Source organism: Polyodon spathula, chromosome 5, assembly GCF_017654505.1.
Source record: "Polyodon spathula isolate WHYD16114869_AA chromosome 5, ASM1765450v1, whole genome shotgun sequence".
Taxonomy (NCBI): domain Eukaryota; kingdom Metazoa; phylum Chordata; class Actinopteri; order Acipenseriformes; family Polyodontidae; genus Polyodon; species Polyodon spathula.
Genome location: NC_054538.1, coordinates 52,138,322 through 52,163,646, shown reverse-complemented (window position 1 = coordinate 52,163,646; position 25,325 = coordinate 52,138,322). Strand labels below are relative to the sequence as shown.

Genomic DNA, 25,325 nt, shown 5'->3' with positions numbered 1-25,325 from the left:
AGTGGGGTAGTGTGGTGTTCTGTCTGTGCTGTGCAGTGGGTGTGATGTGGTGTTCATGTCTGTGCTGTGCAGTGGGGTACACCACAAGTACAGACACGATACGTTGCTGGACCATTGCTAACCCAATCAGTGATACCACAAAAGTACAGACACGACACGTCACCCCATACCAGTCCCCTTACACCACAAGTGGGTTCATACGTCACACCACGACACGACACGACAGCTACGCAACCATCTGTGGGTATGTGACCCAGTACACAAGTGCAAGACACGACACGTGACCACCAGTACCAGACACTGACACGTTACAGGACACACATCACTAGACCCCTTACCACCCAAAGGGGTAGACACGACACGGGAATGGACAGACCTACTACACACAAGCCAGACACGTCCACGTGTGCTGTGCTGTGCAGTGGGGTAGTGATCTGGGGAATGTGGTGTTCATGTCTGTGCTGTGCAGTGGGGTAGTGATCTGGGGAACATGGTGTTCATGTCTGTGCTGTGCTGTGCAGTGGATGACGTCTCACTGACCCCTTACATCACAAGTACATACCGACACGTCATGCAGTGTGGTACAAACACGGACAAGGGAGACCCATCACGATCCACACCCAGTGTACGACACGTCCAGAAGTACAGTTCATGGTGACATTGCTGTGCCAGTCACCACAGTCACTACAAGTGCGTACCAAGTACAGACACGTACAGACACGCCACGTCACCCCATCACAGTGACCCCTATACACGACACGACATGACAGCTGTGCACACCACAGTAATACACGACACGTCACATCACAGTCCGTCACGGACCAGCACTAGACGACAGTTAGTGACACGGGGACACAAGTACACAGACAGTGACAGTGCACTTCACCCCAATCACCAGACACTTACAAAGGTGTTGTTGGTGTTCATGTCTGTGCTGTGCAGTGGGGTAGTGATCTGGGGAATGTGGTGTTCATGTCTGTGCTGTGCAGTGGGGTAGTGGTCTGGGGAATGTGGTGTTCATGTCTGTGCTGTGCAGTGCTGTCTGTGCTGTGCAGTGGGGTAGTGATCTGGGGTATGTGGTGTTCATGTCTGTGCTGTGCAGTGGGGTAGTGATCTGGGGAACATGTGGTGTTCATGTCTGGCTAGTGTGGGTAGTGATCTGGGGAATGTGGTGTTCATGTCTGTGCTGTGCAGTGGGGTAGTGGTCAGGGGAATGTGGTGTTCATGTCTGTGCTGTGCTGTGCTATGCAGTGGGGTAGTGATCTGGGGTATGTGGTGTTCATGTCTGTGCTGTGCAGTGGGGTAGTGGTCTGGGGAATGTGGTGTTCATGTCTGTGCTGTGCTGTGGGGTAGTGCAGTGTGGTAGTGATGTCTGGGGTATGTGGTGTTCATGTCTGTGCTGTGCAGTGGGGTAGTGATCTGGGGAATGTGGTGTTCATGTCTGTGCTGTGCTGTGCAGTGGGGTAGTGTCTGGGGAATGTGGTGTTCATGTCTGTGCTGTGCAGTGGGGTAGTGGTCTGGGGAATGTGGTGTTCATGTCTGTGCTGTGCTGGGGAGTGGGGTAGTGGAAGTACAGACACGACAACGTCACCCATACCAGACCTCATAACACCACAAGTACAGACACGCACACGTCACCCATCACCAGACCCCTTACACCACAAGTACAGACACGACTTGCTGGCATGTGGTGTTCATGTCTGTGCTGTGCTGTGCAGTGGGGTAGTGGTCTGGGGAATGTGGTGTTCATGTCTGTGCTGTGCAGTGGGTAGTGATCTGGGGTCTGGGGCAATGTGGTGTTCATGTCTGTGCTGTGCAGTGGGGTAGTGGTCTGGGGAATGTGGTGTTCATGTCTGTGCTGTGCTGTGCAGTGGGGTAGTGATCTGGGGAATGTGGTGTTCATGTCTGTGCTGTGCAGTGGGGTAGTGGTCTGGGGAATGTGGTGTTCATGTCTGTGCTGTGCTGTGCTGTGCAGTGGGGTAGTGATCTGTGGTATGTGGTGTTCATGTCTGTGCTGTGCAGTGGGTAGTGATCTGGGGAATGTGGTGTTCATGTCTGTGCTGTGCAGTGGGGTAGTGGTCTGGGGAATGTGGTGTTCATGTCTGTGCTGTGCAGTGGGGTAGTGATCTGGGGTGTTGGTGTTCATGTCTGTGCTGTGCAGTGGGGTAGTGTGTCTGGGGAATGTGGTGTTCATGTCTGTGCTGTGCTGTGCTGTGCAGTGGGGTAGTGATCTGGGGAATGTGGTGTTCAGTCTGTGCTGTGCAGTGGGGTAGTGGTCTGGGGAATGTGGTGTTCATGTCTGTGCTGTGCAGTGGGGTAGTGGTCTGGGGAATGTGGTGTTCATGTCTGTGCTGTGCTGTGCTGTGCAGTGGGGTAGTGATCTGGGGTATGTGGTGTTCATGTCTGTGCTGTGCAGTGGGGTAGTGGTCTGGGGAATGTGGTGTTCATGTCTGTGCTGTGCTGTGCTGTGCAGTGGGGTAGTGATCTGGGGAATGTGGTGTTCATGTCTGTGCTGTGCTGTGCTATGCAGTGGGGTAGTGATCTGGGGTATGTGGTGTTCATGTCTGTGCTGTGCAGTGGGTAGTGATCTGGGGAATGTGGTGTTCATGTCTGTGCTGTGCAGTGGGGTAGTGGTCTGGGGAATGTGGTGTTCATGTCTGTGCTGTGCAGTGGGGTAATGATCTGGAGAATGTGATGTTCATGTCTGTACTGTGCAGTGGGGTAATGATCTCAGGTAAGTGCTGGCTCATTGGCGGCAGCAGACAATAAAAAAACTAAACGCGCACACGCCCCGGCTGTGAATCACGTCTCAGCGTAAGGGGCCGTACTGACGTGGCTGCTTCCCCTTTTGTACCACCAAACTCCCCCCTGCAATCAACCCAGTGCCATGGTTTCTCCATTCACCGTCTGCTCCATAGTTGATTGCAATGTAGTCCTTCCGTGTACGTGCAGCTATGCGCTTCCCTTAATATCATCTTCGGGTTTCCATCGAGGCTGCCCATCCAGGAGGAAGCATACCACCAACCTTACACAGCACCCTTTCTGGTTGGGAGGGAGATTTACAGCTCGAATTCCATTGCTCTCCGTCACAGCTTGTTACCTGGCCACTATGGCTAATCAAGCTCATACTAAAACCGGAAATGGTGAAACTGCTATGCAATAGTAGTCGTATTTTCATCCCTCCAAATGGAAACAAGACCAGCTGTAAAGGCAAAAAGTGCAAATTCCTGATTAAAAGCTTACGCTGATTGTATCATTCATGATTGTATCACTGCTTTTTTAACTTCAAGGACAGCATAAAACAAACAAATATTATTATTATTATTATTATTATTATTATTATTATTATTATTATTATTATTATTATTATTATTATTATTATAATATGTACACTGTTAAGACAATCTGTACAATTGCAGGACAATGCAGCAGTGTAATCTTAATAGATTGTTGTAAATGTAAATTGTCGTAAAGCATATATCATTAAGTTCAATATTTAAAATTAAAAGTGCAATCGTAAAGTAGCTGTGAAGGGGTGTAGACTGATAAGAGATCAGATAAATACTGTGGAGTCAAACCATGTAAAGCCTTAAAAGTAAGAAGTAAAATTTTAAAATCAACACGAAACCTGACAGGCAACCAGTGCAGGGCCTCTAGAACAGGAGTGATATGATCCCTTGCATGTGACTTTGTCAGGATACAAGCTGCTGAGTTCTGAACATGTTATAATTTGGACAGTGTGCTTTTGGAGATGCCTGCAAGCACAGCGTTACAATAATCAATCCTCGAAAAAACAAATGCAATTTTTCAGCTACAGAAGCAGAAAGCATAGTTGCACCCTAGCGATGTTTCTAAGGTGAAAAAGTTATGCCTTAACAGCATTCTGTAGGTGAGGTTCAACAGTTAATCTACGATCAAAAATAAAAATCTAAACTCAAGCATAGTACCATCAACTGACAAGTTTACAGCATTGGTTTTACATAACTGGTGGGCAGTGCCTAGCAATATAACCTCTGTCTTGTCACACCATGTTAATTAATAGTACTATTAAATAGTAGAGAGACCAAAACAACAACACTGGAACAAAACAACAGCAGCATGCTGTATATATATATATATATATATATATATATATATATATATATATATATATATATATATATATATATATATATATATATATATTATACACGTTTTAAAAAATGCTGTAAAGTAAGAATGCGTTCAAAAATAGACATGTTAATAGATTATATATTATCAATTAACTAAATGCAAAGTGAGTGAACAGAAGAAAAATCTAAATCAAATCCATATTTGGTGTGACCACTCTTTGCCTTCAAAACAGCATCAATTCTTCTAGGTACACTTGCACAAAGTCAGGGATTTTGTAGGCATATAGTCAGGTGTATGATTAAACAATTATACCAAACAGGTGCTAATGAGCATCAATTCAATATGTAGGTTGAAACACAATCATTAACTGAAACAGAAACAGCTGTGTAGGAGGAATAAAACTGGGTGAGGAACAGCCAAACTCAGCTAACAAGGTGAGGTTGCTGAAGACAGTTTACTGTCAAAAGTCGTACACCATGGCTTGACTGAGCAGAGCAAACAGACACCTGGTAGTTATACTGCCAAGGTATTTACAGTATAATCGTAAATCTCGAAAAACTACTCACTTCTAAAGCTTTTGTAGTCATTTTTGTATTACTTTAGTATAAATACATGTTAATTTGGATTCATATGTTGTTTTTTTCTGACTTTATGTGAACGAAAAGACACACATTTGCCCGTTTTCCCATTGGAAATAGTGATATTTTGAAATATCACTGTCCTGGTCACAAAAGCAAAGTTTGTGGGGAATAATAACCATTTCTATACTTTTGCGGCATAAGCAATTAGGAAATAACACTTACTACCCAGGAAAAAAGCAAAAAAAAAAAATTGTTACACAGTGTTATTTACAGTTGTAGTCAAAAGTTTAAATACTCCAGTGGAAGTTTATAATTTCTAGAAATTTCTCAAAATCAAATAATTATAGGAAAAATGTTTTTGAAGCAAGTTTTGCTTTTGTGGACAAGGAAAAAAGGTTACAAGAAATATATTATTTCAAAGTTGAGGCACCTTTAGCAATAATAACCTGTTTTAAATGATTAGGATATTTGTCAATGAGCTTTTTGGCATAATTATTTAGTGATGTTTGACCAGTCTTCCAACACAAAATTGTTTCAGTTTATTCATATTCCGAGGACTTCTCTTATGCACAGCCTTCTTCAACTCATACCAAAGATTCTCAATTAGATTTAGATTTAGACTTTGAATAGGCCTTTCCAGAACATTGATTTTATTATTCTTTAACCATTCTGAAGTAGATTTTGATGTGTGTTTTGGATCGTTGTCATGTTGGAACATCCAGTTGCGCTTTAAACCAAGTTTTGTAGCGGAGGGTTTCAGATGATTGGCCAGTATCTTTTGGTATGCTATGGAGTCCACTTTACCATGTATTGGAACTACATTTCCTGTGCCATTAGAGGACAAACAGCTCCATAGAAGGATATTACCACCTCCATGCTTGATAGTAGGTATGGTGTTCTTTTCTTTGTATGCCTCACCAGACTTTCTCCAAATATAATGACTATCAGCTTGACCAAATAGCTCGATTTTTGTATCATCACTCCACAAAACCTTTGACCAGAACTCATATCCATCATTAATACTTCTTGTATCATTCTCTAGGTTTATGACAATAAATAATGTTCTGCCTAAGGTCTTCAGATAACTATTTACTTTTTACAATAATGACTTTGGTAATGACAGCAATCATCCTATACCTAACCAATTTATACTCTATAAAAATGTTCACCTACAATCCAACATTTTCTAGACTTTTCTAGAATTATGTTCTGCATTATTATATTGAAATTTCTAGCACCTTGTAGACAATACTATTATAGCATCGAAGGGTATGAATACTTTTGAATTGGCATTTTTGGAGTTTTCCTAAAATTCTTTGTTTTTGAGAAATTTCTAAAAATTATAAATTTCCATTGGGGTAATTTTTCTTTTACTTAAATAGATAAATAGGTGTTGATGCTGGCTTTGTTTTATTAACATGTTTAACCACCCAGCTGCTTATCCTGCGATTTCCATGCGGAGCGCAAGAGAGTCAAAATGTGTCAAAATATGTGCATCTGCAAAGTTTAACACATCATGTGGTACTGTTGTCTGCGGTTTTGTTTTTCGTTTTCAGATGGCAGCAGTCCCTAAGAAATAGCCCCTATCCCTAAAAAAAAAAAAGCATTCGCTGAGTAAAAAATGGATGCCTATTACAGAGAATGAGATGAGGGTATTTATGTCTTTGATGTTCAGCAGCCCCACTATATTTGTTCTAGCTCCACGGCTTTGATCTGAAGTGCTGTCACTCTTTGTACTGGCGGATGGCTGTACTGACCATTCTGATGACTAGCGGAAAGCTAACTGGTGGAAGTTTAAATTATCCACCACTTTGGTCTTTGGAAAATAAACGCAGATTCTTAGACCATTATATATTCCACCAAAAAGAAAGTGTCAGAATAACTAATGAACCAGACTAGAAGATCCATTCCCGCCATGTTTAGAAAACACTCAATCTGAGGAAAAAACAGGTACAGAAAAAACGATTGAAATAATGGCGTATAGAGCTATACTCCAGCTGATCTCCTTTGAAAATAACCTCCATAAACATTACTGTGTTTTTTTATGAGGAAATAAATACTGATATGCTGCCATCTTACCTGGCTTCTTTTAGCCAGACAAAATGTTAATATTAATCAAGCAGCATCATATAGAAGTTTCGAAAAAGTTGCTTGTTTAAATCTATATAAACATAATGCTGAACATGTGAAGTAAATAAAATGCTATATAATCATTTCCACCTGTAAATCCAATATCAAGCTAGACACGTCAGGAATGATAAGAATGTACTGCACATATGTGAATTAAAGGTTTACAAATTAGCTTGTGAACTGAACCATGTAAAGGCCATGACACTGAAAGTTAGAAAACCCACCATAATTACAATTTACTTTATATCAATTTAATGTGAATTTTAAGCTGCATTTCATTAGTACTGTAATTTAGCAATGCACAATCAAGCAAAGTATTTTATCTAAACTTTGTTAGGGATGACAGATATATAAAGAATACTGCACGACCATTCATTAGACAAATGAGGATGGCACAATAATTGCCAATGTGTGCTCGTATCAGGAATAAACACAATACTCGGTTATCCAGAATTTATCTAGCAGTACAATCTACAACACTTTTTAATTAAACTGTGTAATTTGTTTAATTAATTCACCTGGGGCATCTTTACCTGTATTTAGATTAAGTGGTTGTTTACACTAGTTATGATTGAACAGTGTAGTCCAATGATTTCCAACTGCCTTTTAAAAATCAAGAGCATTTGGTGCCAGTAGCTTCGATGAACAAAAGGCTGAGCAAATTGTTATTCAGCAAGATATATATACAATATCCAACAATAAAAAAGTGTGTTATTATGATTGCAAAGCATTTTAAGTTATGCATGCATGGTTTAAAAAATAATATTTGATACAATTGTGTTGCACTGAAGAACCTTAGCACTGTTGTAGCAGACCACTACCAGCAATGGAAAAATGTAAAAAATGTAATTTTACAACAGATATGTACATTTAAAAAAAGTATTACTATGTACAGAACGTACATTTGTTTATTATAGATGTACTATCAGTTATAACAACAATTTTTAAACTGTTGGAAATGGTCGAGCCAAAAAATACTAAAACTATGTGAGGCATTTCACCTTTAAAACATTTCCTATCTGTGATGAAATGTTAACTGTTAAAAGCAACCAATAAATAAATAAATACATGGTAGACTAACCAAAAAAGCCAAGCTTAATTTAAAACAATGAGTACACAATAATAAACACTAACATTATTTTGTCTTATCTCATTAGCAGCCACTCCACTCCAGACAAACTGAACCTGCTATTCAAGAGGAGCAGAGTCAGACACCTTTAATACGTACGTCCAAAACGTAAGGATGTTTTTTTTTTTTTTTTTTACATTTAATAAATTATTTCCTGAGGCTCACGATTATTTCCATCATTCTTTCTTCCTAATAGTACAATATTTTTATTTATTTATTTATTTATTAAGTCTAGTTCAGTATAGACCACCCTTATAAAAGTTTACCATTGTAAAAACATAGCAAGGTGTAATAAAACAGTCAGAGCGTGGTAGAGCATAGGTAATCATTGTAAAGCCCAGAGAGATATAGTAAAGCATATTAAAAACAAAACAAACCATGGACAAACTGCAGAATTACTGTACAGATTTACTGTGGTAAACTTTTATAATGGTTATCCAAAAAAACTGCATCAGAGAAACCACACTTATTTTCCCAACCTCCATCATTATTATAATGATATGATACATTTGGGGACTTTTGCTCAACTTCCAATACAGTAGTCACCATATGTATCTGGAAAATTACCTTTTTATTCTTGTTGAAATCTCTCATAACATGACTGCAGTTTAATTGAGTGGAATGGTAGTTCCTCGAGCCAAGATATCAGCGAAGCGCAAGAACTGCCACTCTCTGTTTTCAGGGTACTGGCGCAGCAAAAGTAAATAAGCCCGAAGCACCATTCACTTTTAATTTGTAGTTCCCAACACTCTTAGGTGAAATAAAGAACAAAAAAAGTCAATACCTGTGTGGCAGAGCACAGCTCTGCTCTTTTTAAATTGGCAGGGATGGGGTTAAATTCCCCTACCTGCCTGGGTTCATTGTGTTCAGGTGGCTGGGGTTGATTAGATGATTAGTTTAATTAACGATCAGTCAGCGCCCAGCCACCTGACATAAAAGGAGGCCTCTGCTTCTCATTTGGAAAGGAGGGAGCTGAGGAAGCAGGTTGGTTTTGATTGTTTGGAAAGTTTGACTCCAGTGAAGGCACTGCCCACCCTGGAAATTGTTATTTTTGTAAGTTTTGCTTTTTGTCTTTCTTTTTGTGTTTAAATCGCTTTGTTCTGGCCCTTGTGCCCTTTCATTTTTGTGTTTATTTATAATAAAATAGTTATTTTTTTGAACTACAGACTGTCTCTGGGCCTCTATCCACTCGCCAGCCTGCCACATTTGGTGTCAGTTGTGGGATAGTGCCACCTAGAGGCTCAGAGCAGTAATTTTTTTTTGGGGGGGGGGGGGGGGGGGATTTTTTGGATCTTTTTTTTTTTTATTAACATGGGAAAGAAGAGCAGACAGCGGCAAAGGCGGGACAAGCAGCAGCTGAAGAAATGTAAGCTGCTGCAGCCACCGCTGGAGGACCCGGCCAGCATCTTCCCTTGGTGTTCCTGGTGCGGGAAGGAGGACCATCGTTGGCGGTCCTGCCCAGATGCGCCACCGGCAAACTGGTGTGGCCGGTGTGAGGAGGACGGCCACAACTGGGCAGGATGCCCCTACAACCAGGCCCAGGAAGAGATGCAGTGTTCACCCCGGGCATCAGGGGCCACCTCACTACCGCCAGCACCACCACCTTCACCACCGTCCCAGGAGATCTGGGACTGGTTGATGCACCCTGAGGCAGACCTCGTCAACGATCTCCCCATAGTTATCAACACGCTGTGGCGTCGAGATGGGGAGAGGTGGGAACAGTGGGAGGAACAACACCACCCGGCGTCCTTCCCAGAGGTTGCCCTCATGGTGGTTAATTACCTGGCGGTAGACATGGGAGATGCCCCGGTCACTCCAATAAAGAGGGGTGAGCCGCCTTCCCGAGAGCCAGAGAGGGAGGAGGAGCTGCCGTCGTCCGGAGAGCCAGAGAGGGGTGAGGAGCTGCCGTCGCTCCCAGAGCCAGAGAGGGAGGAGGAGCTGCCGTCGCTCCCAGAGCCTGAGAGGGAGGAAGAGGAGCCGCTGCTCCCAGAGCCCAGAGGGGAGGAGCCGCTGCTCCCAGAGCCCAGAGGGGAGGAGCCGCCGCTCCCAGAGCCCAGAGGGGAGGAGCTATAGCCCAAGGATGCCTGCCTTGCACCGTTCAGGGATGACGCATCCGCATCGGCTGGGGTCGCCTGCTGCTCCGCATCGGCTGGGGTCGCCTGCTGCTCCGCATCGGCTGGGGTCGCTGGTGTCTCCTTTTTGTTTTTTCGGCCTCCCGAGGGTCCGCGCCGCCGGCCGCCACCTGAGGGGGCCTCCAGCCGAGGGAGCCCCTCCGCCGTCGCCGTGCTACCTTGGAGATTCGGGGCCCCCTCAACCAAAGAAGTCTTGGGGGCTCCTACATCAACCCCGCCCACCACCACCCACCAAAACAGCCCACCCAAGGGACATAATTGGACATTTTTGTGTTTATTTATAATAAAAGTTATTTTTTTGAACTACTGACTGTCTCTGGGCCTCTATCCACTCGCCAGCCTGCCACAACCTGTCATACAGTCAGAGAAATAAGTAATATTTTTTGCAGACCCCAGACACTTTTATTCACAAATATGTATATTACAGGACATCCGAGTTTAATGACAATTAGCTTGTTTTGTTATCATGGAAATATACTTGGCAACACATTTATTTTGACGTCTGTGTCATTTTATATTAAACGATTTATTGATATTTAAAAATGGATTAGTCACATACTGCATGGGTAAAAAAAAAATGTTGAAGACCCCAGGGAGTTTTAATCCATGCATAGTATACTACAGGACATTGCAAGATAAGGTAGCCACCCTAACCTTAACTCTGCACCCTTATGTGTATGTTTACTGTCACACTTGACATTGGAAATGACAGATTCTCCCAGAAGACTGGTCATACGGACATAACACTTGGAAATCGTAGTCCTGTGATTGGTAACATGTTCAGTAACTGCATTAGCATACCCGCAATGTTTGCTGTCAATGTGTGCTTTAACGAACAAAATAATTCCTTGTACTCAGAAATGTGTAATTCGTGTTGAGTTACGTAGTGATGAGTATTAGATTTTTGGACATGCAATATGTCAAACCCTACATGTATGTAGTAATTGTATGGTATACTGTTGATACATTTATGCTGTGGTACACAAAGCAGGGTTTATGCCTCTTGTAAGCATAACACCCACGCATTACAATCCACCTCTTGTTTATGTACTTCATTGAGTACCATTTTCACAGTGGTGAACTGCAGAAATCTGCAATTGTACCTAAACATGTTAATGTCAAAATTGGCATCCAGCATAACAGTATGTTAGCACGCATTCATAGTCAACTGTAAAGTTTGAAAGATGAATGGTTAATCACAGTGCAAACATACACATTCTGCAGAAAATGCATTGACTCCTTTTGCCACATGAAACAATGAAGTTAATACAAGAAAGCCAATGTTGCAGATTCCAGATACCGAAAATATTGTTTGTATGAATATTGCTGATAGCTTTTGAAGAAATATGACTTGTTTAACATTAGTTCCAGTAATACAAGGGAGGTCCCTAATTAATTCTATAACACTACTGTATTATGAGTTTATTGGTTTTACTTAGAACATTGGTGAAATAATTAGTGAACTAACTTAGTGAACTCATTGGTGAACTAATGCAGTTACTGAACTGTGTTGTGTCCGTATGGCCAGTCTTCAGGGAGGATTTGTCACAAGCTTAGTGATGTCATTGCCAGTGTCAAGTGTGATGGAAAACATACACATAAGGGTGCAGAGTTAATGTTGCGTGGCTATCTTAACTTGCAATTTCCTAAGCTTTTGGACTTTTGCAACCAAACCTTAACATTACTGTAACAAAGTATTTGCCATTGAATTTCCATTATTTTGCAGATGGCATCCTGGCAAATCAAACAACCACATCTGCCACATAATGCAGTAATGAAAATATAACTTGAGACACTAAATAGCACAGAAGAGAGAGACACACACCAAGTATGCACTTTTTTTTTTTTTAAAGCCAGATTTATTGAAGCAAAATTAAATGTGAAAAATGTTGATCCCTGCCTCTGAGGCTGGGGAGGTGGGGACAGCAATAGCTGTCCCTGAGACTTGAGAGGCAGGGATAGCAAAAGCTATCCCTGAAACTGGAGAGGTAAGGACAGCAACGACTGTACCTGAGGCTGGAGAGGTGAGGACAACTTTGAACAGCAGTGCTGAGGGCAGTTATTCTTCATGTTGTGTGGCTCTGTCCACTCTTTCTAGAAAGATCATGTAAGAATCCTGCAGGTTTTTAGGCAGTCTGAAGCATTGTGTGCATTGCGTATCATTACATTGAAACCATTGCTCGTCTTTTCACACCCAGGCAACATAGTGACCATGGCTGATGGGCTTCCCTTTGTGGAACACAATTGCCAGAGTTTAAAATGTTTTCCTATCAATTACAACTCTGTTATGCTTGAAATTGGCAAGTGTTTTATTAATTGCAATATCATATCATTTTAATAAACTAATAAACAATAAGGGGGGTAATTAATTCTATGTTTGATTTTTAAAATGGCGTTATATAAATCTGGTGATACAGAGCAGTAAGTTTATTTTCTAACTCAGCTCAAGTGACAAGTGTTAAACAGGAGCATGTTAGCATTTATGTCTTGTTGTCAACCAACATTTTGTTATTTTTAAACTTCACTAAATGTGGACATCAGTAAGTACCTCTGAAAGAAATGTGTACTGTAAGTGTCGCTGCCTGCAACTGCTGTACTCGCTACATGCTAGAGGTTGCTTCCCCACCAGTTTAATTAAATCTTAATTGTATAATAAGTAACACTATACACGGGGCCACTTTAATTTTTATTATTTAAAAGTACACAGAAAACAGTTTTAATACCGAGAGCAACATAGATTTATTTGTGAAATGGAGCGGTATTATCGAACTCCTGACCATACCATAACAACAAAAGTGAGAGGGGGATAATGAAAATCGTATTTCCTAAATTAAAAAATTGTTATTAATTTCCCCAGTGTTTAAGGAACAAACACAAAAGAAATTTATCACTGATTACCAAGTTTAATCCAGATAGAAACACAGATGTGACCCGTGTGTGCTGAACTATATATTCGATGTGTCCCTATTCAGTGCAATGGAACGGTCGCAAGTCACTCTAATTAGCAATGACGTCAGACAACAGTGATGTCAGACCGTCACCATTGGGGTTCATTTTCTGTAAAACTATGACCCCCCCAAAAAATATTAATACTTTGCACATCTACACCCCCGGGACTATGTCTATGACCAGCATGGTTCATTATTTTGCAATACTTTTTGAGATATAAACAAGCATCTTAATCATCTCAAAAAAACAAAACAAAAACAAAGAAAAACAGCTCCACTAAATGCATTCATATTGGTGAGGTTTTACCCCCCTTTTGAGCTGGTTGTAAAATTAACTTTAAACAGTACCTTTGTTCAAACCTTGACTATGTCTATGCAGCATTTAAAACATATATATATATATATATATATATATATATATATATATATATATATATATATATATATATATATATATATATATATATAAAAGGCAGGATTTGAACCCTAACTAATTTTCACTCTAACTACATAACTGCTATGCTACACAGATTCACATCTTAACCCTTTCAACAGACTAGACTACCATTTACATTTATCATATCCAATACATTGCCTCAATATAGGTTGAACAATTTTGCTATTATCGTAACGTGAGTGTGTGTGATAACTGAAAAAAGAAGTGATATCTGAAACAAAAACACACTGGAAATGTAAAAAAAAAAAAACACCAAGTTATCAAAAGTGCCCAGCCATTTAAAGCAGAGATATTAAAAACACAAGCCAAGTTTCAAGAAACCATTGGACTTGAACTTGCAGGAATGTTTTTGATATCTCCACTTGGCTGAGTACTTGTGATAACTTGTCATTTTTTCACATTTCCAACATGTGTTCCAGTTTTGTTTCAGATAAGCTATATCAGTGATGACAGTGATTTATTGTTATAAATGTATATTTTTTTAATCAACATCAGATTAATTCTGTTGCAAATATTTGTTCATACCTGTGGTTTTTGTGAAAATATACAAAATTAGGGGCCTGTTTTTCCACAGTTGGTATATTGCTCATTTAGTATTGTCATTTAGTACTGTATTGTGCTTTGCTCATGGGAGTAAATATATAGTAAACTAGTACAAAACTGTAAATGTACTTTAAGTAAACCAGAATCATGTACTGTATTCTGTATCAGCAGCCTTACCTTTTAATGAACAATGTAATCATAACATCTGCACTGTGCAAATATGCCAGCAATTCTTATATCGTCAAGACAATTCCTTATATTGTCTCAATTTCCCACTAAAAAGATATGCAGAAACAAAATGCTGATATTACATGTACAGCGTACGATGTATGGAAGTTTTTTTTTTTTGTTTGTTTTGGTTTTTTTTGCTAGTCTTGTGGTCTGTTTAGTTTGTACTGTAGTTTGGGTTCCATTTCAAGGTCATTTTCACATTCTAGTTAGATGCCAGTTGGGGAGGCAGCTGATTGGTTATTGACAGGAATTAAACCGGAGAAGGAGTCTTCTGCACTCTAGAAAACATGTAAAATTATGTATATCCGTGGAGGGCGATGTATATGTTACTGAATTTCTTAGTTGCCATGACTTTCAGATAAGATCTTTCCACTTCATGTGTGCACGTGCCCAAACAAGTCAGAAGTATGCTATTCAGGACTATTTATATTAAACATTTATATTGCAGGGCTGAAGATACTTGGTAGTCTAGCAATTTCAGATTTGATTAAAAGTGTAGAGTGACTCACTTAATTTGCATAGCATACAGTAGCAGGGAACAACAGAATACAAGGTATTACTTCAAGTTAATGTATTAATTTTATTTCAGATAGCAGAATATTATAAAAATATGTAACTAACAAATAAGGTACTGTGAACAGGCTGGCTGTAGCAGTGACATCAGGCCACGACATTAAACCAAAACACACAGCAACTGTGGGCGAAACTGAGACGCTGTGGCACGTTGACCTAATGAACAGGCAGACACTAACAAACACCGTAAGACAAACAAGCACCGTGCAATTGTCATGTTTATTATTCCTATTTAATCTACCTCCTGACTCTCGTTCTTTCCTTTGTGTGCGTGAAAACTGACTATATATACAGCTGTGCTGGGATTCAATTAATCCTTTACTTGAATCCCAGCACATTAACTAATTGTGCCCTCCCTATGATCACATACTATTGCATGCTTTATCTGCACGTGAAGTGATTGTGCAATCCCCGTGCAGAAGTAAAACTATATATTTTAAATCACTAGTGCTGCATAGCCCCATTATATCCCATGCATCAATACATATACACCAACATTAACACACCACATGCAACATATAACACAAAATACGCACATGGGCTGGGCACCCTGCCACAGGTACCCTGTTATGTATTTCAGCTTGTCCTTCAAGGGTGTTTGCAAATGTTGTTTTAAGTATTGCGGATGTGGGCTTACATACTGCCACATAAATGATTGTTAATACGCAGCACGCTCTTACTTTTGTTAAATATAGTACAGAGTGTCAAGAAATAACCTATTGTGGTTTGAGAGGAAAGGAAACAATCCTTTTTTCAATGTTGTGCTCAGAAAAAGCTGGAGTGGGCGTGAGGGTTTTGAAAATGTTTTAACTGTTTTAAGAATGTGTTTCATATGATGCCATTAAACTACTGTAACTGTGAACCATTTAATGCAATATTACTTGCATATCTTGTCCTTTACATAGTGAGTTCACAGAATCATTAACCTGAAGTAACTCACTATTCATTATTTCTATATGTTGCACTAAAATGACAATGTTTACCAAGCACAATTTAAATATGAAATGAAAACTTTATTGTGAATCCCTGTCTTGTCTTAAGGAACTGCAGGGAAATAAGAATAAAAAGTTCCCGAAATAAGTGAGACTTACCAAGTCTGCTATTATAACGTGTTTTAATTCTTTAAATTCAATCAGAAATAAACTTTGATTGAAAGTTTAAGTAAAGGAAAATCCAAGCTATACAGTGCTAGATTTTTTTGCATCGTCAGCAAATGTTGCAAATTAGTCAGTTCTTCATCCTATTCTATAAAACCACTCAGTTGTAGAATATATTTAGGGCTTCTGATTTTTGTTTTTAACCGATAAAAACCAATATAGCACCCCGATGCACAAAAAATGTAATCTGTGTATAGCCAATGAACACCGAAAAACAATGGAAATGTGCCTTCCCATTTGACACAGACACACGCACAACTTGAGTTTCTAATTATAAAACTGTTTGAACACTTGCTTTCTAACTGCATTTTTTTGTCGTAGTCATTTTTTTTTTATGGGAAAGTTGTGAGGTCAACATGAATCGATGTTGAACCTCACAACTTTCCCATAAAATAAACGACTACTGCAAAAAAATGCAGTTAGAAAGCAAGTGTTCAAACAGTTTTATAATTAGAAACTCAAGTTGTGCGTGTGTCTGTGTCAAATGGGAAGGCACTTAACTTTCAACAGTGAAGGCCATCTAGAAAGGGGGCAGAGCTACGGTACACTATAGGATCGACCTGGGAGGGAACTATGTGGCAGCCGCGGATTGGAGGAGCAGCTGCACTCATTAACCAAGGGGTCATGATGGACGGTACAAAAGGGGAAGTAGCAAAGAAGGAACCAGAAGGAAAACCCGTATTTTTACCATGAGTGTTTTGTTTTTGTCGTGACTAATTATACTTGTTTGTTGTTATTAGATGGCTAAACACGATCCAGAGTTGTCACCAAAGGCCAGCACTTACCCTGACTTAACTGCACTGCACCACACATTGTTCACTAATAACTGTATTTGCACCACAAGCACTATAGCACTCACTGTGTTTTTGTTTTGTGTTGTGTGGGCGTTTAGGAACAGGTCTATTAACCCATGGATTAAATGGAGCAATACACACCACTCTATTGCCATTATTATTGTTTACTGTCTTTACAGATATATGTCCTATTAAAATGTGTTAAAATATTAATTTATATAGGTTCAGTGGGGTTTAATATTGAGATTTTACCTCTGCATATCTATTTCTGGAACTGGGTTATTTATTAAATACTGTATACATACCATCTGTTTTTAGAAATATACATATACAGTTCAGTGAAATATTCCCTCAAGTGTGAGTCTTTATTAAAATCCTGATGGAAATATTGTGCAGTCTTAAATTATCAGTACTATAACAATGTCTCAAAGTTATTACATGAGCTATTTTGCATTACACTCCAGATACTTTTACAAGGTTAAAAACATAAATGTATGTACAAAAAGGAACACCCATAGCTGTCAACAAACAGAAATGATCAAGGGAATGTGTATAAATGATGAGACTTCTAATGTTTTGTAAAAGTGTTGTCTTTGAAGAGGTTGTTGAGGTACACGTGAGTGGAAAAACTTTTGTATACCACCCTTAACCACAAAGAATTCTATTGGTATAAACCATCTGTTGAACTGAAAACAATAAGAAACAGTTCTGAATCAACAAGAACAGTATGTTGTTCAAATCACAGAAAAGCAGATCCACATACGAGGCATGTTACAGTATTTTTAATCATTTAAAATTAAACAATCTGTGGTATGCTACTCTATTGCGTTTGCTGTAGATATTACTTTTTATCCTGATGTGACCTGTAGATCCTTACTGTGACCTGTAGATCCTTACTAAAACTTTGTAAAACTCCTTTGATGTTTGTGTCTGGTATCATCTTTGTCACGAGGATAGGCCTTTTCTAGACTATGATGCAAGTCACAATCTGATGTGTTGTAAATGTGTAGCTCAAAAGGTCAAAATGTTATCTTTCAACATCACTTCACACCTTTTTGCCTTACAATAGCTATATATCTTTTGTTTTAGTAGTTGTTATAAATGACATTTTTAGATACAATACATAACTTTTTCTTCTTTTAGATGCTGGTCACCTTTTCATTATACAGTAATCCCTATAGTAAGAATAAAGATTGTAGTTCACTGCATGTCACTGGAGCGAAAGGGCAGTGAAAGACTATTCACAGTACAAAAGAGCAGTGAAAAGGCTAATAGTGGCAGATGCACCATCCATTAAAGGAAAACTTTGGAAACATGCAAAATGTCAATAGGAATGTCAATGTCAATTGGAAAATTTAAAAGAATATTTGAAGGAAGGTGATAGCTTAATGCCAGGTTTTACTAGATGCAGATTCTGTTAAATGCTGCTTAACAGATGCTACAGTGAGAATGATTTACCTTGTCCCTTCAGGTTCAAGACAGCAGACCAAGGACTTGAGGAGTAACTGTGGAATATTTAAATACAAGTGAATGGTTATTTGAAAACCCCGTTGTATGAAAGACATTGTCAAGGTAAATATTGTACTTGGGAACAGCTTTCTCAATTTAACACTGAAAGTCTTCTGCACAATAGCAGTCTTTCAAATTGAATGTGCAGCTAGTCCCATACCTATACAAACAGAGTGTTGTAAGTGAGTCACTCTACACTTTTAATCAAATCTGAAATTGCTAGACTACCAAGTATCTTCAGCCCTGCAATATAAATGTTTAATATAAATAGTCCTGAATAGCATACTTCTGACTTGTTTGGGCACGTGCACACATGAAGTGGAAAGATCTTATCTGAAAGCCATGGCAACAAGATATACACCAGACTTTGTCTGTATGGGTCAAACATGTAGGGGTCAGATCAGTTAGTATTCACTAGTGACTAGAAAGACAGAAAGTAAAGAGGTGTGGAATAAAGGGAATGGGCAACAAGAAAAATCAGCTGTTCATTTCAGCAGTTTTTGGTTTTTTAACAAAGTACAATAGCCTAGATGTGCATTTGTGCCATCTATGGTGGTGTTTATGCTATGTGTGATGTGTGTTCAAATATTTTGTATATCGTCAATAAATGTGGATTTTTTTTTTCAGAAATTGTTGTCTTTCTTTCTTTTGGAATTCTCCAAAAACTCAATGGCCAGCCTGTCTAGCAAAACTGGTATTACTCCTATATATTGTGGTATTGTGGCCATTGTATGTGACTGTGAAGAGGGTGGCTTTGTGGTGATGTCAGACCAGGTGAGGCAGACAATAATACTGCGAGTGACACACTACTGCGCATATTTATTTCAAAATAAATGGTTTAAACACAAAACAACACTTTGCTCATTGGCCAAAACAAAACAGTGACCCAAAACAAGTATCGTGCTGAGATATCTAAACCCAACTGCTGACTACCCCAGCTTGACAATCTAGAGTAGTTATGTGGCCAGAGGACAAATCTTGACTAAAAGGTGGATTAAGCCTTGGGTCATGCACAATACTCAATGAACAGACAACTATTCCACCTTGACCATGAATGGGTGGTTACCTTTCAATTCGAAGATGACCACCAAAACATTACTTATGGGATATGCCTCCTATTGGCAGGTATTCACTGAGCTCTTTATATCAATGCTGCCAACAGGCCCCTTCCTGGGGTGACGTCCTCGATCCCGCTACCGAGGGATTAAACAGTCAGCCCACGGAAGCCATGTTCTCTTTTTGCTTCTCAAGACGGTAAGGTAAAACCTCTATATTGAAACTGAGCGTATTCAAAAGAGCTTTTCTGAGTCGACTGCAGTTCTCCTTCATTCGTGCTGAAAGCTGGCTTGCCGCTTTCATGGAATAAACAGCTCTAATATATAGCCTCTTTTTCTCCTTTCTTCTGCAACCTGCCTCGCTTGCGTTGCAGGCTGCCTTTTTTTACTATCTGTCATATGTGAGCGACTGCCTGTGCACTATTGATTTAAAGGAGCTGTCTGGATTGTGCTGTGGATTTAGCTGCAGGCCCTTGGTACTTTGGTGCCTTGATGCGCATGATGCTTAGTGCACATGGGGCATACGTTGCCTGGTACATAAGGTACTTGGTGCATATGGTACTCCGGTGCGTGTACCGCTTCAGTGCACGCGGTACTCTTTGCATGCTGTGCACACGGTGCACACTGTGTTTGGTACATCGGTGCATATAGCACCCTCGCTGCTAGTTGCACACAGTGCACATGGTATTTGGTGCACGCAGTACCCAGTGTGCACAGTGTTTAGTACCTCGGTGCACGTAGCTCCCACGGTGCTTGGTATATCTGGTCCACACAGTGCTCGGTGCACACAGTGATCGGTGAGCACGGTACTTGGTGCAAATGCTCGCCGCTCACAGTGTTCGTTGCATTAAGTGTCAATAAGGCTAGGTGCACAGTGCTCAGTGCACATGGTGTGCATGGAACCTGGTGCTCTTGGTGTACACGGTAGTTAGTACCCTGATGCACGTATAGCCTGGTGCAAGCATTGCTCTCAGTGCTTTGTTACCCCAGTGCACGCGGTGCTTAAGCGCTCCCCGTGCCTTGCACTTCATCCGCTGTCCCAGAGCCCCTTGCAGGATATACCCTGCACGCAGACTCGGGTGTAGACCCCTCATAGCCGCTGTCCATCTCCACAGGTGAGACAGGTTAAGCACTCGAAGTAGGAAAGGGACATAATGGACCTCAAAGCACAGATGGCCCAGGTCCTTGTTGAGGCAGCAGGCACCAGCCGCAGGCCTGGCTCCCCCAGGGGAGCTCAGGGTGAGCAGGAAGCACCACTGATGGAAGAGGAGGACGCTGTAGAAAAAGCACTATAGAAAAAGCGGCCTCCTGGGGTAAGGACTCCTTCCCCACTAAGATGAGCCTGCTGATCCACACCGGCCGTAGCTCCCCTCCCGCAGCCTTTCCGAGCTTTCCCAGACTTTATGGAGGAGGTGCGCTCCTCTTGGGATTGGCCGGCCTCAGTGCCAAACATATTGAAGCAAGCCTCATAGCTTGTTTCCTTGGAAGGCTCAGATAAGCTGGGCCTAGCAGGTTTTCTCCCATTGGATTCCACCATTGTGGCCTTGGTCAAGGCTCCGCTGGTGGGGAGATTAATCAAGGACTTTGTGTGCCTGAACCTGTAGTGCAGGTTTACAGAAACACACCTCAAACGGGCAAATATAGCGGAGTCGCAGGTGACCTGCCTTGCAAACAGGACGGGTATACTGACCACCTATATGAACGGTATACTGAGGGAAGCCCTGTTCCCAGAGCAGGTGTCTACCAAATTGTGCCTCCTGTCAGGCATGCTGCTCCAAATCTCCAGCCTTCAAGGACAAGCCCTAGGCTGGAGCCTGGCAAGCCTAGTAGTAGCTCGCAGGCAGCCGTAGCTGATGCAAACAGGGGTCCCTGACGCAGAAAAGGCTGCGTTATTAGACGCACCAATATCCCTTGGACTGGCGAGGGAGGAGATCTTGCAGCACCCACCAGGAACGAGAGGCATCTCGCTATGTGGCCACGCTACTCCCTGCCAGTGCTCTGTGCACGTACTATTACCAGGACAGTCCCGATGACCTGAGGTGAAGCCTACAGGCCAGAGTTCTTTTGAAAGTGCCTTGGTGCTCATGGTTGAGTCTTTGCTTTCAAATGCACTACCCAGCAGAGGGAACCTACAGGAACTGCTGAATTTATCTTGAAATCATGTTAACACAGGTGGAAGCCACATAACTTGAAATTTTGAAGGCGATTGGTTACACCTGAGCTAATTTAGGATCGCTATTACAAGGGGGGTGGACACTTATCCCACCAAGCTATTTTAGTTTTTATTTTTAATTAATTGATTACAAATTTCTAGAATATTTTTTTCACTTGGAAATTGTGGGGTAGGATGTGTAGAGAAATGAAAACAAAAACTATTTGAATGTATTTTAATTCCAGGCGATAAGGCAACAAAAGGTGAAAATTTTGAAAGGGGGTGTAGACTTTCTAAACACTGTAAACGATAACTGCTGACCTTTTATTTATCTTTAAGCAGTTATAGATAATAGCATAGTTCTAGAAATTAGTCTGGTATCTCAAAATAAATGTACACAGAGACCATGAAAAAAATTGGTTCCACCAGTATTTATTGTTAGTGATTTAACCCCAGGATCTTTACATGTCACAAAGCAAATGGAAAATGTTCTTTTTAATGACCTCAATGGCTCTGTTTTTCTCCCTGAGGCCACAAATGTGGTCATGTCACTATTGTTCTCACAATAGTTTTGTAGAGACAGCTTTGCCGTACAGCAAGACTCATGCATTTGTAATATTTAGCACGTTAATCGGTATATTCAGCAGCTATACATTTTATTACATTTCTTTCTACCAACTCCTGATATCCTGGTTAAAACATGTATGCATAAATGATGCCTCAACATAAACAGCCTCATTAGATGAGCATTATTACCTCTATAACCCTACAATGTAGTGTGACATCAGACATCAGCCTAATAGCAATGCAGTAGCCTAGTGAGATTGACATTAAAACAGGAGCTACTGTGCTTTGATTTGGCAGTTCCTGAGTGGTACAAGCACACACAGTTTTTAAAACTATTTATTAAATCATTTCAAAGCCCCTCCCCCCTATTTAAACAGACAGATGCATTGTCTGGATTTTGTTTAACTACTATAATTTAAAGTAACTGGTTTAAGTATATTTTGTGGTAAGAAGTCTGTTATTAGTATTACGTAGTGCAATGTTATATACGTATGACTTGTATGATATGACTTGACAAAGATATGCAAACAGAATATTAGAGCATCAGTAGTTGTTTTACGCAGCAGTAGTTGTTGCTAAGGAATGTACAGCAGATGTTTCCCTCAATATTCCACGAGTAATGCGGTTTACTCAGAATTCCGTGTGTGGGATGGTTAATTCTGAGACCTTTACAATATTAAACTTGAGTTCTATATTTTTTTCAAGACTGTTAGTTTTGGGGTCATGTGCTCTATCAAGCGATTTCAGACAGCCTAAATGATAAGTTATATTGTTTGTTTAAATCATTTTAGGCACCTCGTACTCAGAGGTGAACATGTTTAATCATTTGTTTGTTATTATCTACCTCTTAAATGTAAAAGAATAAAAATACAAGTAACATTTTATGTTTTTATTAAGATTTGAGTGTTTAAATTACCAATACGTTGCAAAATGTATTAGAGTAACATGTTCACAGTGTGTTCGTAGTGTCCTGGTTTATTTAGAGAAGAGAGCTCTTTGCCTGTGTTGCTATTATGATATGATATGCTGAAATAAAGTTACTGAAAGTAATCACTCTGCATCCAGTTGTTTTCTACAACGTGTCATTCAAATGGGAGACTTGTTGAATACTGTACATATTTTCCAGGGGATTGATTTGGAACAGTGATTTAACATACTGGTACTTTAAAAGATAGCATTCAAGGTCCTTTCCCAGAGATTAGGGACCTCATATTGACCAATCATGTTAAAGGAAATCTCTGATCCATTTTCTAATTTTCAATTAAATATATTCACTGTTTTTTTGTGAAAAAAAAGCTTTATAAAAACATAATGATATAGTATGTTTAGATATTTAACAACGAATTTTTGTATGTAACATTTCATGCCAAACACCTGGAACCAGATTTACATGTCGAATAACTAGGGTGGTGATAGTTATGTAATATCACACAATTCAAAAACAAATTAACACAATTGATAGTGCTTATGAAAAATAATAGAAAACTATGGGATGTCTACCACATTAATCATTCTGTTCCTCCTCCTACACTGGAAATTAATAAAGCATTGTTCACTTCAGTACTCTACACTATCAATTTGCAAGGAACAATTTGGGGGATATTAGGTCGGCTTTATAAAAGGATTATCAGTGACTGATACATTTTACCATCATATTCTCCTCTGTGTCCGTTAATTGGTTGGGCGCGCTTCGGCGCTGTGGAACCTATGTCTGCACATGCATACACATGGTTACTAATTCATGTGCTTGTTAGACACAGACACAGTCAGTTTTGCATCTGCCTTTGCAAACAGATTTGATAAATAAGGTAATATGTAAAAATATCAACTCCCTCCAAGCAGTAAGTAAGCAGTATTTAAGGCATAGCAAAAAGCCCCTCTTATACTTCCATCCTATCAATCAATCCTATCATAATTTTTCTGTTAAAAAAGTGGGGTGTTGTTCCACAGCAATTGGGCTCATTTTTTATTTTAGTATGTCAAATATCCCAAACTACCATTAGCCCCTGCTGCTTATGCCTGCTGTGTTTTGTGTTGATAGAATGAGGTGTGTTTTAACTATTTTCTGAATTTTAGAATTATCTACAGATAATTTACTTTTAATGCAATGATCACCATAAATGTACTTAATAAGTTACAACCATATTTACTGTTTTATTTATATATCACCAGTATTACATTGGTACGGCTATGTATATTGATATAAAGTGTTATTCAAACCAAGAAAACACACTACAGCAGCATTTATCATAAAAGGATCTGAACATGTACAGTTAAACTTTGAATGGTCAGTTTTAGCTTGGTAGTACAGTGTCACAGACCCTTTGCAGCATTTTACAGTACTGAAACTCACATCTGCTAAAAAAGTATTTGCGTTAAAACCCATTCACCTTATTAACTACTCTATGGATCATTTAGTAGCAACCCACAGCCTGTGCATATAATGAAGTTACAAGCGTAAAGCTTCTACAACACTGTAGAGCTGGCATTGTACTAATGTGTAATGATACGCCAGTCATGATCTTGAAGAAGCCCAACCACATTTTTGTACAGAATGGATTCTTGCATGCTCTTATGTTATCAGTTTAAGATGCAAATAATGCACATACTATAAGTGGGACACATTATCTTAATCTAGATGATTTCCCTTTTCCCATTGCTTATCACATGTGAATACATTTAGTTCACACAGCGGCTAACCGGTAGTTTTCCAGATAATGAAATCCCAAAATATAGATATCTGGGAACCAGCGTGATACAAATAAGGCCTTGAACAATGGGTTAGTGAGCAATTCTTAAAGGAGTGGTAAATAATGTTTTTAAATCCAGGAAGAAATGTTTAATCTTTCAAAGATATGGAGTGAAAAAAGCAGCATGTTGCCAAAGAAAATAAAATGATCAATGAAAAAAAAGTTTTCAGAATAAAGGGAACCAGTGATAATGTTGCTAATGCTAACTCCTTTAGATTTGAGATGTTAAAATGAAGACAACTTTGCTAAACGTATTTATCTAATAGAAACTATATATATATATATATATATATATATATATATATATATATATATACACACACACACACACACACACACACACACACACACATATGACACATATATACTATATTTTATTCAGAAAAAAAAAAAAACATTGGTTAAGTAAAGGAGTATGTTTTGTATTGAGTGAATAAAAACAGGATTGCAACTTTTCATTACATTCAATTAAATGAACTATTTCACTACACCAAATTCAGTTGT

At 39.7% G+C, this 25,325-nt stretch overlaps 1 long non-coding RNA gene across 2 annotated transcripts in view; it reads left to right on the top strand.

Annotated features, from left to right (window-relative positions):
• LOC121316046 overlaps window positions 1-25,325 on the top strand; it is a 102,353-nt gene that overhangs the window by 61,764 nt on the left and 15,264 nt on the right. The window contains exons 3-4 of one of the 2 annotated variants that reach the window (XR_005950356.1): window positions 7,982-8,061; window positions 18,260-18,753. This is a non-coding gene — a long non-coding RNA (uncharacterized LOC121316046). Of the gene's footprint in view, window positions 1-7,981; window positions 8,062-18,259; window positions 18,754-25,325 lie in introns of those variants that run through there. The other variant, XR_005950355.1, reaches the window with a different exon arrangement.